A 12,828-nucleotide genomic window follows, 5' to 3' on the forward strand; every position below is an offset into this window, starting at 1 on the left:
GCGATTCTCCTCTATCGAATTCACTTCAAAAGGCAGCACCGCCACAATGATAAAGCAACGAGAAAAAGCGTGGCAAAGTATTGCTGTCCGCCTGAATACGTTAGTAGTGCACAATTACACACTCACCGCTCCGCTGAAACATCACCATTACAATCCAAATAGTTAATTCACATCTCCAAAAACACAGTTGTACTCTGATTATGAATCAGTTGAATTTTTAATTGAAATGGACTGCAGATATGAGTGAAATTGTGTACATGTTACTCCATCAGACTGTATAACTCTTTGATAAACAGATGAGCAAATAAAATAATGATAATAATAATAACTTTAATTTATATAGCGCCTTTCAAAGGACCCAAGGTCGCTTGCTTACTGACTTCATTGAATTTCCTTTTGGGATAAATAAAATAGTATTTTCTTATGTTTGCTGTGTGTGTGTGTGTGCGTGTGTGTGTGGTGTGATGTAGATTAAACATTACCGGGCCAAAACGGACATGGCAGCAAGTCAAAATCAAATACAAGAACATTCTGCAGAATGGTCAGGGGCCCGACTAATACTTAACAATGCACAAACGTGTATTGTACCCAGAAGGTGCCTGCAGTGAAAAAGAAAACCCACAAACAAGGCACGGGTGGTGGGTCACCAAACGCTGTGGGGGTCAGTGGTCGGCTGGTCAGGGACCAAAATGTGTTAAATTATTCTAGTTAACATGCATGCTTTAAATTTAAGTTAAATATGTCCTGCAGTGGCAGAGGATTTTTTAATTTTTTTTATTATTTAATTTAAATTAGTGTGTCCTCTTATGATGTTTGTGCTGTATACTGTGCGTATACAAGCTCACAGAGAGGCTACTGCATCCATTCTGTTCTTTTGATGTGTATGGATTTGCATTTATTTCAGTGTGCAGACATTATATACAGACCTTTGAATGTGTATTTATCCTTGTGTTGTATAATATGCTTTGATTCTGTGCTTTCTATCTTGTAGAGTCTTTGTCTGACTTCAGTTTTGAAAGGAGCTGATGATGTTGTTCACGAGTGAGGGACGAATGGAACTGATGGTTTACCTGTTTTGATGTATCCTTATTCAATAAAGGAACAGAATGTTACACTTTGTTGTGTATTTATATTTATATGGGTTTTTATTTTATACGACAGAGTATTAGGGCCACACTGAGGAAGAAAAAAAGAGTCATAAATTTATGAGAGTTCTTTCTGCGGAAAAGATGCATTTTCTTGTATATTCTTTTTAAATTCCTGATACTTATGACAATGTGATGCTGATGTGCCAAAAGATTAAGTATCTCTTTTTCTGTGAAACCTAGACCAAAGTACCATTTCACGAAATGCTCCACGGGCCTCATTTTAACAACTCTCCTCCTCTGACTTTATTCTCGTAAATTTAGGAATTTACGAGAATAAAAATTTAACTTTATTCTCGAAGTCTGTGGCCCTAATATTCCTTCATTTTATATAAAGCCTTATAGTCTATTGGAAACTGTAAATCATCTAATGATTGCAACATCATCTAAAATCATCATTTATCCAAAATGATTGAAATTAATGATCACAAACGTTTAAATAATGACAGTGGGTCTAGTTATATGTGATAACAATGTGTAGTGGGCAGTGGATTTTTGCTATTTTCTCTCACTTCGTATCACTGCGTGCTTTGTAGACCGTGCAGACCGAGCAGTCCCCTGCTTCGGAGCAGCAAACACCGTATCAGGCACGGCTATCGGCAGGCGGCAGCAGGCAGTGATACGAAGAGAGAGAAAATAGTGCCAAGCGATTATGAGGTCTGACTTTTTCCTGGAGAACGATTTTGTGATGCAAATGTATTACTCTTTTGAACGCATATTGTTTTGAGAAGCAAAACGCTTTATTTTTTAAGCCCCAGCCAACTAGCCGGACTACTTTTGTCAACATCAAAACGAGGCTGGAACTCGGCTCACAGGACGCAGCAGGGGGTAAGAAAATGTTCATAAATGATATTGCTAGTATGGGATGTCACACAGCTTCATGTCAAAAGAGGAAAACTATCCAGAGAGACAGCATCTGTCTCTCGGTGGGCGGTAGCTTGGCATCCATCAAAATTTCTTCAGAAATTTTCTAGTTTTGTTGCTCTTTCGTTGTGAGTTATGATTGCAGCTTGTGAGATGGCCTTACACATAAATGTTTACAGAAACAACAACATATTACAGCATTTGTCTCATGTCGTAACATTCCCTGTCTAGTTTTTAAATGCTGTTTAAGACACCAGATAGTATTCGTGAGTGCTCTCTGCAACAGTCAGTGGGTCTACATGGTGAAATTAATTCGATTATAGCTATAGTTGGGTTATGCTCCTTATTTGAGCAAGGGTAATTATCCTTGGATATATGGATGAATCGGATCAGAGGCACAAAGCATGTCATACTCCGATACGATAGGTGGCGCTGTACCCATTTCAACTATTGCTAATAGAGCCACTTCCAGTTAACCTCTTCACTACCAACAGCAACAACAAACTCAGGCATTCGAGAAAATGGTGAACAAAGAGCAAGATGAAGCTACGTCCCTCTACATTTTATTTGTGATGAGCTGCTTATTGCACAAACGGGATGCACAACGGCGCATTCTCCATCGCGTTGTTTGTTTCTTTCCGACGGAGGCGACAACAACAGTACAGTGGAAACCGCTTATAGTGATCACGTTGGTCCAGAGCCAATTTGAACACTATAAGCGGTTGATTACTAAAACCGAATTTGTATTACAGTACAGGTATTTCACTTATTTTTTATGGAGAATATCATCTAAATGCCATTTGTATCGTTTTTCAATGAGAAAAATGAAATGAAACGGATAGCCTTCAGCATTTATTGAATTTTATTATCATGCAAGTTTAATTACAGTACTGCGCAGTGCGCAGACATACTGTAGGCTAACTCAAATACAGTACGTAACTTATTCTCTGCTGTGCCGCCGGTGCATTTTTTTTCTTACAAGTCAGAAAAAAAAGTTTGAATTCAATCCGCCTTTTAGCACTCCTGCTCGGATCTATGCTCCTCCGTGCTGGTGTTCTGTCGATTTGTGCTACTTGGCGTGAAAACGAAACTTAGAAAATCGGCTCGGCGCATGCGCAAAACCACAAAGTAGCAATTCTCGACAAGTAGGAGAAATCGAATGAACACCGGCCTCCCATGTTACAAGAACCAGCCTGGAGCTTCCAGCGGTCACACGCGCATTCAATCCGCTCTCCAGCACCCATCCTCGGACACATGCTCCTCCATGACTTCCTTTTTCCAGCCATGATTCGCGCGCTTGCTGCCCGGTGTCAACTCGTTACGTTAGCTAGCGAGGCAGAAGCAGACGTCCAGAAAGGAATCAAGGGAGTAAAAAATAAAATAGCTACACGTAGTTTTAAAATTAATTTTTGCACAAGTGTACATTCATAAAATGACCAAAAATTAACATTATAAGCGGATTTCTTGATTACTATAAACGAATTATTTAAACAGCATTTGTATAGAAATGATTCCGTCCCAAGCCTTTTGATCAATATAAGTGGTTGATTACTATATCCGTGACCACTATAAGCAGTTTCCACTGTAATATTGTCTCTTAATTATCACAATTCGTGTCTCTTATCACGACCCCGGGAAAAAATCTCGAGCATGCGCAGAACGTAAAGTCTAATTTCACCACGTGCTTCACTGTCTACATGCAAGTTTAATTTGACTTTCAACCGAGTTATCTCTGGGTCTTAATCCGATCCGATCCAATTTCTTGTCAGATTAAGGTGTCTACATGCACTTAATAACTCATTCTTATTGTAATTTATCCAATAATCCGGTACTTTCAGTGCCATGTAACCCCACTGAGTGACAGCTTAGACAGGACAAGTTATAGGACCGGATGTAGTGGTAAGATTTCCACCTTTCATGTGGGTTACCTGGGTTCAAATCCTGACACCCCTGAATTAAAGGTACTACCTCCAGTAGGGGTCCTTAGGCAAGACCCCCTTACCCTACCAGTGTAAGTCGCTTTGGATAAAAGTGTCTGCCAAATGCAGAAACATAATACTACTGGACAGACTCACTCCACTGTGCAATAGATATCATGAGTCAGCATATTAATAATAAACAAGTGTTTTTAAAACCCAAAACTCATTAAAAAAGCTTTCTTTTTACTTGCAAAGGACATATACATTCAAAATGTACTTATAAGGATTAAACTTGGACTCAAATAAGATTTTAGACGCTAATCTGAAAGTTATCCTGAAGTTCAGGGGCTTTACATACAAAATACACCATCAGAGCAAGCGTGAATACAACAGCACCAAACAAGCCAACTTATGATGTCAACTTCACATCCTCTGTGCCAGACTTGAAAAATCCATTCGAACTAAACGTGCAAAAATTAAAAATGCTGTGAAAGTGGAAAAATTTACGCAGAAGTTAGCTTCTCCTAACTTTTATTTATTTATTTGAAATATTTTTTGGGACTTTCTATGCCTTTAATGATAGGACAGTTGGAGAGAGACAGGAAGCAGGGGGCAGAGAGAGGGGGAAGACATGCAGCAAAGGGCCGTCCGGTGCGGGATTCAAACCGGGGCCCACAGCAGCGAGGACTGTAGCCTCTGTACATGGGGTGGCTGCTTAACCCATTACGCCACCGACCACCCAAGCTTCTCATAACTTTTAACCAAATGTTGTTAGACATTTTAAATAAACAATTTATTGAAATTATTATTATTAAAGCTATCCTATGTAACATTTCTACCTTAAAATAACAGCGCGAAAAAAATTGTGCGGCCAGAATGAGTTTTAATATTACGATTGGCCTGCCTCCTATGCCCTTCGGGGGTTTGAGTTGGAAAAACTGCGCTATGTAACTTTGCTGGACCGGCCCGGGAGCTGAGCGGAAGTACTTCGACTTGCTTTGTGGCACACCTACCGGAAAAACAAATAGACCCCTCTCACGCTCCCAGGTACATTTGATCACTCTTACCTTCTCGGTTGACATAGCTTGCACCTTCTGACTCCTCGCCGGTTCGTCAACAAACGTGAAACGTGAACGCGAAAGGGTGTTGTATTTACGACAGTGTCACCGTACATTACCTCCAAGCCTGTAGGGGGAGCTCCATAATGGGCTTTTTGAGAAGTTGCATTGTATTGCTTTAATTAAATAATTAAATTGTTATAAATAATAATATTATTTTATTATTTATAGGAATTTTCATAAACACGGCTATAAAAACATCCAAATGGATGTTTTTTGAAAATTCCTCCCACGAAGACTTTATATCACATTTTTTTCATGCATGAATAGGCACTTTGTTTAGATATGGACTACATGTGAAGTGTTTAGTGCAGTCGTGGTAACAGACAAGTCCACACGGATCATGACGAAATAAACGGCCTGTAAACAAGATCTTAAACCAGTACAGTTAATGAAGTTGTGAACCAGGTAACAGCTCCTAATTAAAATAGGTAAATAATTCCATTGAGGATGAGCAAGCTTCTTTAAATATTTGGTCTGACTCTGAAAGTTTCAGATCTGAAGAACAACACCAAGTGCAGGTATCTATTGACTAAAGAGACAAACTGTCTTAAGAGCTGTACTTCTTTTCTCGTGTATGCTGCTTTAAAGCATTCTTCCTGTCTCTTCCATCCATGTTTTATTTGTTGTTTTGACAACCTTCTTGCATACTTAAATGAATATAACATATATAAGTCTTGGTGGCCACGTGGAAGTGGAAAAATACAGATATCTTTATTTTGTCTTAATGCTTACGGTATACATTTTTATCATCTGCAGCAATTCTACTATTGTGTGTCTCATTGTGATTCACAAAAACCTCCACGAGCCAATGTACATTTTTATCGCAGCTTTGTTAATCAACTCCCTTCTTTTCAGCACTAATATCTACCCGAAGCTTTTGATTGATTTTTTATCAGAAAAACAGATAATATCTTATCAAGCTTGTCTCCTCCAGATTTTTACATTTTACTTTTTAAGTTGTTCAGAATTCATCCTGCTGGCAGCCATGTCTTATGACAGATATGTGTCTATATGTAAACCTCTGCAGTATCCAACCATCATGAAGAGAAAGAATGTTGGTATTTTACTGTTTTTGGCCTGGTTTGTACCTGCTTGTCATATTGCTGTGCCAGTCATAGGAAATGCTAATCCAAATCTATGCAGCTTTACATCACAAGGTATTTTTTGCAACAATTCAGTGAACAACCTTCTCTGTTTTAGTTCAAAAGCATTGTTGACATACGGTTTAGTTGTTCTATTCAACATGGCTCTTCTTCCTATGCTTTTCATTCAATTCACATACACAAATATACTTATAATAGCTTATAAAAGTTGTGGAGAAGTCAGGAAAAAGGCTGCACAGACATGCGTACCTCATCTTCTGGCACTAGTCAACTTTTACTTTTTGCTTACTTATGATATGATTATAGTTAGAATGGACTCCAAGTTTCCGAAGACTGCACGTTTTGTAATGACCATGCAAATAATAACATATAATCCTCTTTTTAATCCAATCATATATGGACTAAAGATGAGAGAAATTAACAAACACCTCAAAGGGTTTTTCTGTCAAGCCAAACTGAGCTTATTCAGTTAATTACTGTCCTGTGCATTAACAATGCTGATAGTGAGGAGACTGTGTCAAAATGATGGAGGGGATTTTTTATTAACTTCTACGAACACAGAAAAGTGATGACAAGAAATTTCTTACTTCAACTATCTACATTTGTTATTGACACAGAAATACTGAAAGTATGATCTGTTGTTCAAAGTGAGGGGGATAAAAAGGCAACCCGACGTTTGGACATCAGACTGAGAGTAGATCTCTATTTAAATCCTCTTGAATGGCAAACAAAGAACAACCTTTCCTATTGTTTTCATGCTGACAGTTACAAGGTAATTTCTTTTTCTTATATTTTAAAGCCACCGTGTCACACTGGTTTTAGAATTAAAGTTGAGGTCAGAGGGGTTCATACATATTCCTAGCTTCACTATAACATCTCAACTTCTATTATTCTCATTGATTTCTTCTTCAAATCAAATTCATGTTAATATTTGTTCTCATTGTTGTGGAACAGCAGAGAGGTGCTGTATGATGAAGTTTTAAAGTCAGCCCTTTGAAGAGTTATTCTCTGAAACTATATAAAACAAGTTCACTATAAATCGAAATGCTGTCATTGCAGATTTTGTTGGCAAATATTTATTACCAGTCATCGGAATCATTAACATCTGGTCGTTGTTTACAGTTGCAATCTATTTGCTGTTGGTTTTGAATTTTTGCAGTTTTCCTGATATTGTTCTCTGCTGCTCAGTGCTTTTTATCCCTACAAAAGTCGTATAAAGGGGTTTGAAGTCAATTATGAAGTAAGATTTATTGTCTGGAGCAACTGCTGCAGAACAAGGTGTGTGTCACATCTGTAAATATGTCCGTATTGTATGTTTGCTTTAACCAATAAAAGAATAAAACGGTGTTGTTAGCATCTGTCTCTCTCATTATATGTCACTCCACAGGTGTTGCCTCCAGAGACATTTAGGCCTAATGCTCCAAACTGAGCCCAATCAAACATCAAAAAGGCCTTTTTTTCACTGATTCTATAGTGTCCATTCTGTGGGTTTGCACCTTGCATTTTCTTTTTTTTTTTATGACTTAACCTTTTTTTTTGTTTTTCAAACAATAACAATGACCAAACAATAATCCACATTATATTATTATACAATATAAATTCAGTCCTTGACAAGTGACTTCAAGTGAATTATACAACATTACACACACACAAATTAAATAGTAAAAGGAACGAATGTATACAAAACAAAAATTAACACATAAAAAAAAATATATATATAAATATAATCATACACATCAGTATTAGTATATTAGTAAAAATAAGATAAAGAATAGTAATAATAAAATAGATAAATACAAAATAAATACAAACAAAAGTGATGCCAAACGAAATCTGGACATGAAGTTTCAAGAGTTCAGCTGTATAAGCCTATTCAGATGCCTAAGTATTTGAGCTGGAGAGGGTCGCTAATTGAATACAAGCCAGGTCGGGGCCCCATTTTCGATCATAATCATCTAGTTTGTTCAATAATTTAAATGATAACCTTTCTAAAGAAGCTAGTTGGCCGAGAGAATGATGCCAGTGATTAAGGGATGGAGCTGAAGAAGATTTCCATTCCAATATAAATAATTTCCTACCCAGCATAATCGCTGTTTGGGCCCACTGCGAAAGAAAGTTCTTTCTTTTGCACCTTGTGTGGCACCCCTGAGAGGGAATGGCCACATTAATATTATTTTATGTAAATGCTGTGTTAAAGCAATACTATGTAACATTTCTACCTTAAAATAACAGCTTGAAAAAATTTGTGTGGCTAGAATGAGTTTTAATATTACGATTAGCCTGTCTCCTATGCCCTTCGGGGGTCTGAGTTGGAAAAACTGCGCTATGTAACTTTGCTGGAGCGGCCCGTTGGCGGCCCGGTGGCGGCCCGGGAGCTGAGCGGAAGTACTTTGACTTGCTTTCTGGCACACCTACCGCAAAAACAAATAGACCCCTCTCACGCTCCCAGGTACATTTGATTACTCTTACCTTCTTGGTCGACATAGCTTGCACCTTCTGACTCCTCGCCGGTTCGTCAACAAACATGAAAAGTGAAAGTGAAAGGGTGTTGTATTTACGACAGTGTAACCGTACATTACCTCCAAGCCTGTAGGGGGAGCTCCAGAGTGGGCTTTTTGAGAAGTTACATTGTATCGCTTTAATGGGACACTTTTCATTAATGTATTTATTTTTATTTAAAACAAAGAAGCCTCGTGTTTCATTACTCAGTTCTTCACCTGCTTTCACAGGTTGGTAGTGTGGTGAACACCGATAAAAATATTGTTTGTATTGTTGCTTGTTACCTGTGTAACCCGTAACAAATCTTTGGGGCTCGTCCGGGATCGGCGCCGCCTTCCGGTTTGGAGCTGATCCATTGATGACATCTGGGACCAGGACCAGAGCTGATGTGGGCTGAGCGAGCAGTGACTTGGAGCTGAGACTGAACCGTCGTGCCGAGTGACCGAGCGAGAGGGACAGCGGGGAGCTACAGCCATGGCCGGGAGTGGGAGGAAACGCCTAGTGTGGGACATTAGGAAAAGCCTCCACAACCTGACAACGACAGAGCTCTACCAGGTCGCCGAAAAAGTTGGTCCAGTGGCAGGTCGGGATCAGCCAGACATCGACAAGGAAGATCCGGAGGACTGCTTTGACCACATCAGTTCTTTCATGAACAGTAAGTCCTTACTTGAGTTAGAGGACGGTGTGATGGGGGAGTTGTTAGTGTTAATGGACTTCATTGATGATTTGGTAAAGAATCGAGAGCTACTGTATAGAACCAATGAAGATGAGGATGAAGATCCCTACACTACACAGACAGTAGCACCTACAGCTCACTCCACAGGTGACATGGGTGTTAGTCCCCCACAAACTGTACCTTTGATCACTACAGCTAACATGGTTGATCAGTCTCAAGTTGTAGGCGCAGCTAGTCAGACTGGCCCAGTCAGTTCCGTTTCTGATAACAAGTCCAGTGACAGTTCCACAGTTAGCCCTGTGAGAACATCAGCTAAGCAGTCTCCAGTATCACAAATACTGAACTACAGGAAATGTTAAACAGCTATGAGGAGCTTGGTAAAAGGCTTAGACAGAGTGTAATGTTACCTGCTGAACAGTCACCACAACACTCTTCAGGGTCACCAGCTCAAGTTAACAACACCCATAGTGACTCACCCAGAACCAGTTCACATGGGCAGCCCATGGCCCAGCCTGCCCGGGAAGGGTTAATCTCTTTGAGAGATCTTTCCTACATCCAGAGAAACCCTGAGTTGGATTCAGCGAGTATAGAAAATAGATGAGTTTGAGGAGTATATTGGAGACAATGTGACATATACCGATTTGTCATTATTCTTTTGACAACAGAACGATCACATTATATCAGTTTGTAGTCACTAACACAAATCCAGTTGTAACCCAGATGATGACCATGGTCAAACTGTTGTGTTTACGGGAGGAAACATTGATAAACTTTCCTTTTCTTTTCTTGTTTTTGTCATTCAAAGGGTCGTTCCAGTTTATCAAGTGTCTTCGGTCTCACTTTCCTAATATTTTTGAATGTCTTGCATTCTGTAGCTTCTCTTAAAGATGAACTGAAACGAATGTTCATCTTTCATTCAAAGTAAATCTTTGTCTTTTTCTAAAACCATCAATCGAACTTGAACTAAATTTTCCGGGCATAACTTGTTAAAACGGCCATTTAAAAGTGTGAATTATATGGCATTTGGTGCGAAATTGGCCACGTGACCGTGATGTCATAGGGTTGACTCCCTTATTTGCTAGTATGGCTGGCTGCGAAAACAACATACATTTGATGGACCTATATCTCATAAAGGAAACAAAATTCTGATACAAACATCAGCAGGTCGAAAGAACACACCTCTAACATTATGTGGAAAAACCTTCGTTGAATTTAAGCCACACAAATCGATTTAGTATCTATATTGTAGAGGCTCTCTGCACCTCCCTATGGGTAATGGAAATGAAAGAAAGTTACCATTTTTGGCACAGGATTGGCGGGCACAAAACAGCCATCGCTCCTACTACACGCTGATTATTATTAAGATGTTATCAATCAAATGACACAATAGTGTATGTTTGCTGTGGTAAACTGGAAAAGATTTGAACATGCCGGTTTGGCAGATATGGCATTCTGCTGCGCTGTCTTTGACACGATGAAACCTGACGAAGTGGCACTTTGAAATCCAGCCACTTAAAAAAACGTATGTGATAATAACATGGTTTTAATGTAAGCTTAATAAACAATGGCGTGGATTAACGGGTCGGAGATCCTCCAGTGCGCGGCCCCAGTGCGGATCCTCACGGGTCGGCGACAGGGAGATGGGCACCCGGCCTCGGCACGACTGACAGCAGCCATCGGTAGGACTGATCCACGGAGCCTCGGATGTCGTAGCCGGCGCAATCACCGGAGAGACCAGACAGCAGATGGCGAGCATTGTTGGTGGAGGGCAAAGCCAGGTGGGCTTTCAGCCGGCATATTACTCCACCTCTCTTTCCACGTCTTCTGCGACGGCTGCTGCGTGGCAAGCGACCAGGTAGATGCCATAGGTAAGAGGGTACAGACGCCTAAACAGGTGGCGGTGGCTTTGTCTCATCGTTGACGTGATCGATATTATGTCCACAGACTCTCTGATTTTCAAGAGACTCAGGCGATCATGCATCAGTAGTGATGAAAACGATGAAAACATAACAAAACACAAAAAAAGCTAGCAGAGGTAGACGGCCAGCCACTCACAACGGCGCTAAATTCTAGCTGGATATGTGTGCAGACCGAAGTGCAGACCGAGCAGTCCCCTACTTCCGAGCAGCAAACACCGTAACAGGTGCAGCTATCGGCAGGTGGCAGCAGGCAGTGATACGATCCACCGTGCTCTTGTCTTTGCCTTCTCCTTGTCAGCCTCAGTTCCAGTATTTTTTAGTTTGGGAAACATGTGCAGAGATGCCTTCAGTGAAGCTGCTATTTTTGCAACTAACACCATTTGGCCCTCCAGCAACACAATATTTTCCACCGTGCTTTGATGTCTTAGCCATAGATGCCGCCATTACAGTTAGACTACCGGAACTTCTGTGTCAACCCTATGACGTCACGCATAAAAAAATGAATTCGCACAAAAAGACAAAATGTGGCTCCTTTTGAGCCCGTTTTAACATGACTTCCCGGATAAATTATTATCCAGACAATATCTCATTTTAATCGCAAGGCTTGGAACCTTTAGAATCAGCAGCAAAAACTGTGAAATTCCAACAATTAAAATTCGTTTCATAAGTCCTTTAAGCTTTTTTTAATACAGTCGACTTACTAACTGGGGCTGTACAGTGGTGTGGTGGTTAGCACCGTCACCTCAAAGCAAGAGGGTTCCAGGTTCAACTCCCAGCTGGGGACTTTCTGTGTGGAGTTTGCATGTTCTCCCCATGTATGCGTGGGTTCTATCCGGGTACTCCGGCTTCCTCCCACTGTTCAAAAAGCATGCATGTTGGGTTAATTGCCATCTCTAAATTGTCCCTAGGAGTGAGTGTAGTCATTTGTCTCCATGTGTCCCTGTGATGGACTGGTGACCTTTTCAGGGTGTACCCTGCCTGTCACCCAATGACAGCTGGGATGGGCTCCAGCCCCCCCGCGACCCTACTGTTGAATGTGACTTATTAACTGTGTTTTATTTGGTGCTTTAATCAAATGGTTCGATCAGAATAAATCTGAATTGTATCTGTAGAATTGGCAAATCTCTATTTAGTTATATTTCCTTCAGGTAAATGATCAAACCCACTTTTTACATGTCAGCTAATTCAAATCAAATACTTTGTGAACAATATCCCACTTGCTAAGGGCTGATTAGACTGAAAATTTGCCTAAAGATAATTTGTAGTGCCACAAATCATGAAGGCACATACACACCTTGACATTAGAAACTCAGAGAAATTTCGCTACTCCACGAAATTAATGTAGAATCAACTTTCTAGAGTTAAATGTAAACAAATCTGCACAAAAACTAATTTAACATAGGTGCCAATCTAGTTGCTGTTCCTCAGTACAAAGGCCAGCAGGATGAGGCCCTGAGGAGATGACTGTAAATAATAGTCTGAATATTCATACTTTGCAGCTTTTAGCCATGCACACATATACAGACACACACACTACAAACACACACACATTTGTACTTCTGTGTTTATGAGGACCTTTGTT

At 40.1% G+C, this 12,828-nt stretch overlaps 1 pseudogene; it reads left to right on the plus strand.

Moving 5' to 3' along the window:
* The first annotated feature begins 3,659 nt into the window (after window positions 1-3,659).
* Window positions 3,660-6,625, plus strand: LOC142395996 (olfactory receptor 4B13-like; annotated as a pseudogene).
* Window positions 6,626-12,828: the final 6,203 nt, after the last annotated feature.

Source organism: Odontesthes bonariensis, chromosome 12 (genome assembly GCF_027942865.1).
Source record: "Odontesthes bonariensis isolate fOdoBon6 chromosome 12, fOdoBon6.hap1, whole genome shotgun sequence".
NCBI lineage: Eukaryota > Metazoa > Chordata > Actinopteri > Atheriniformes > Atherinopsidae > Odontesthes > Odontesthes bonariensis.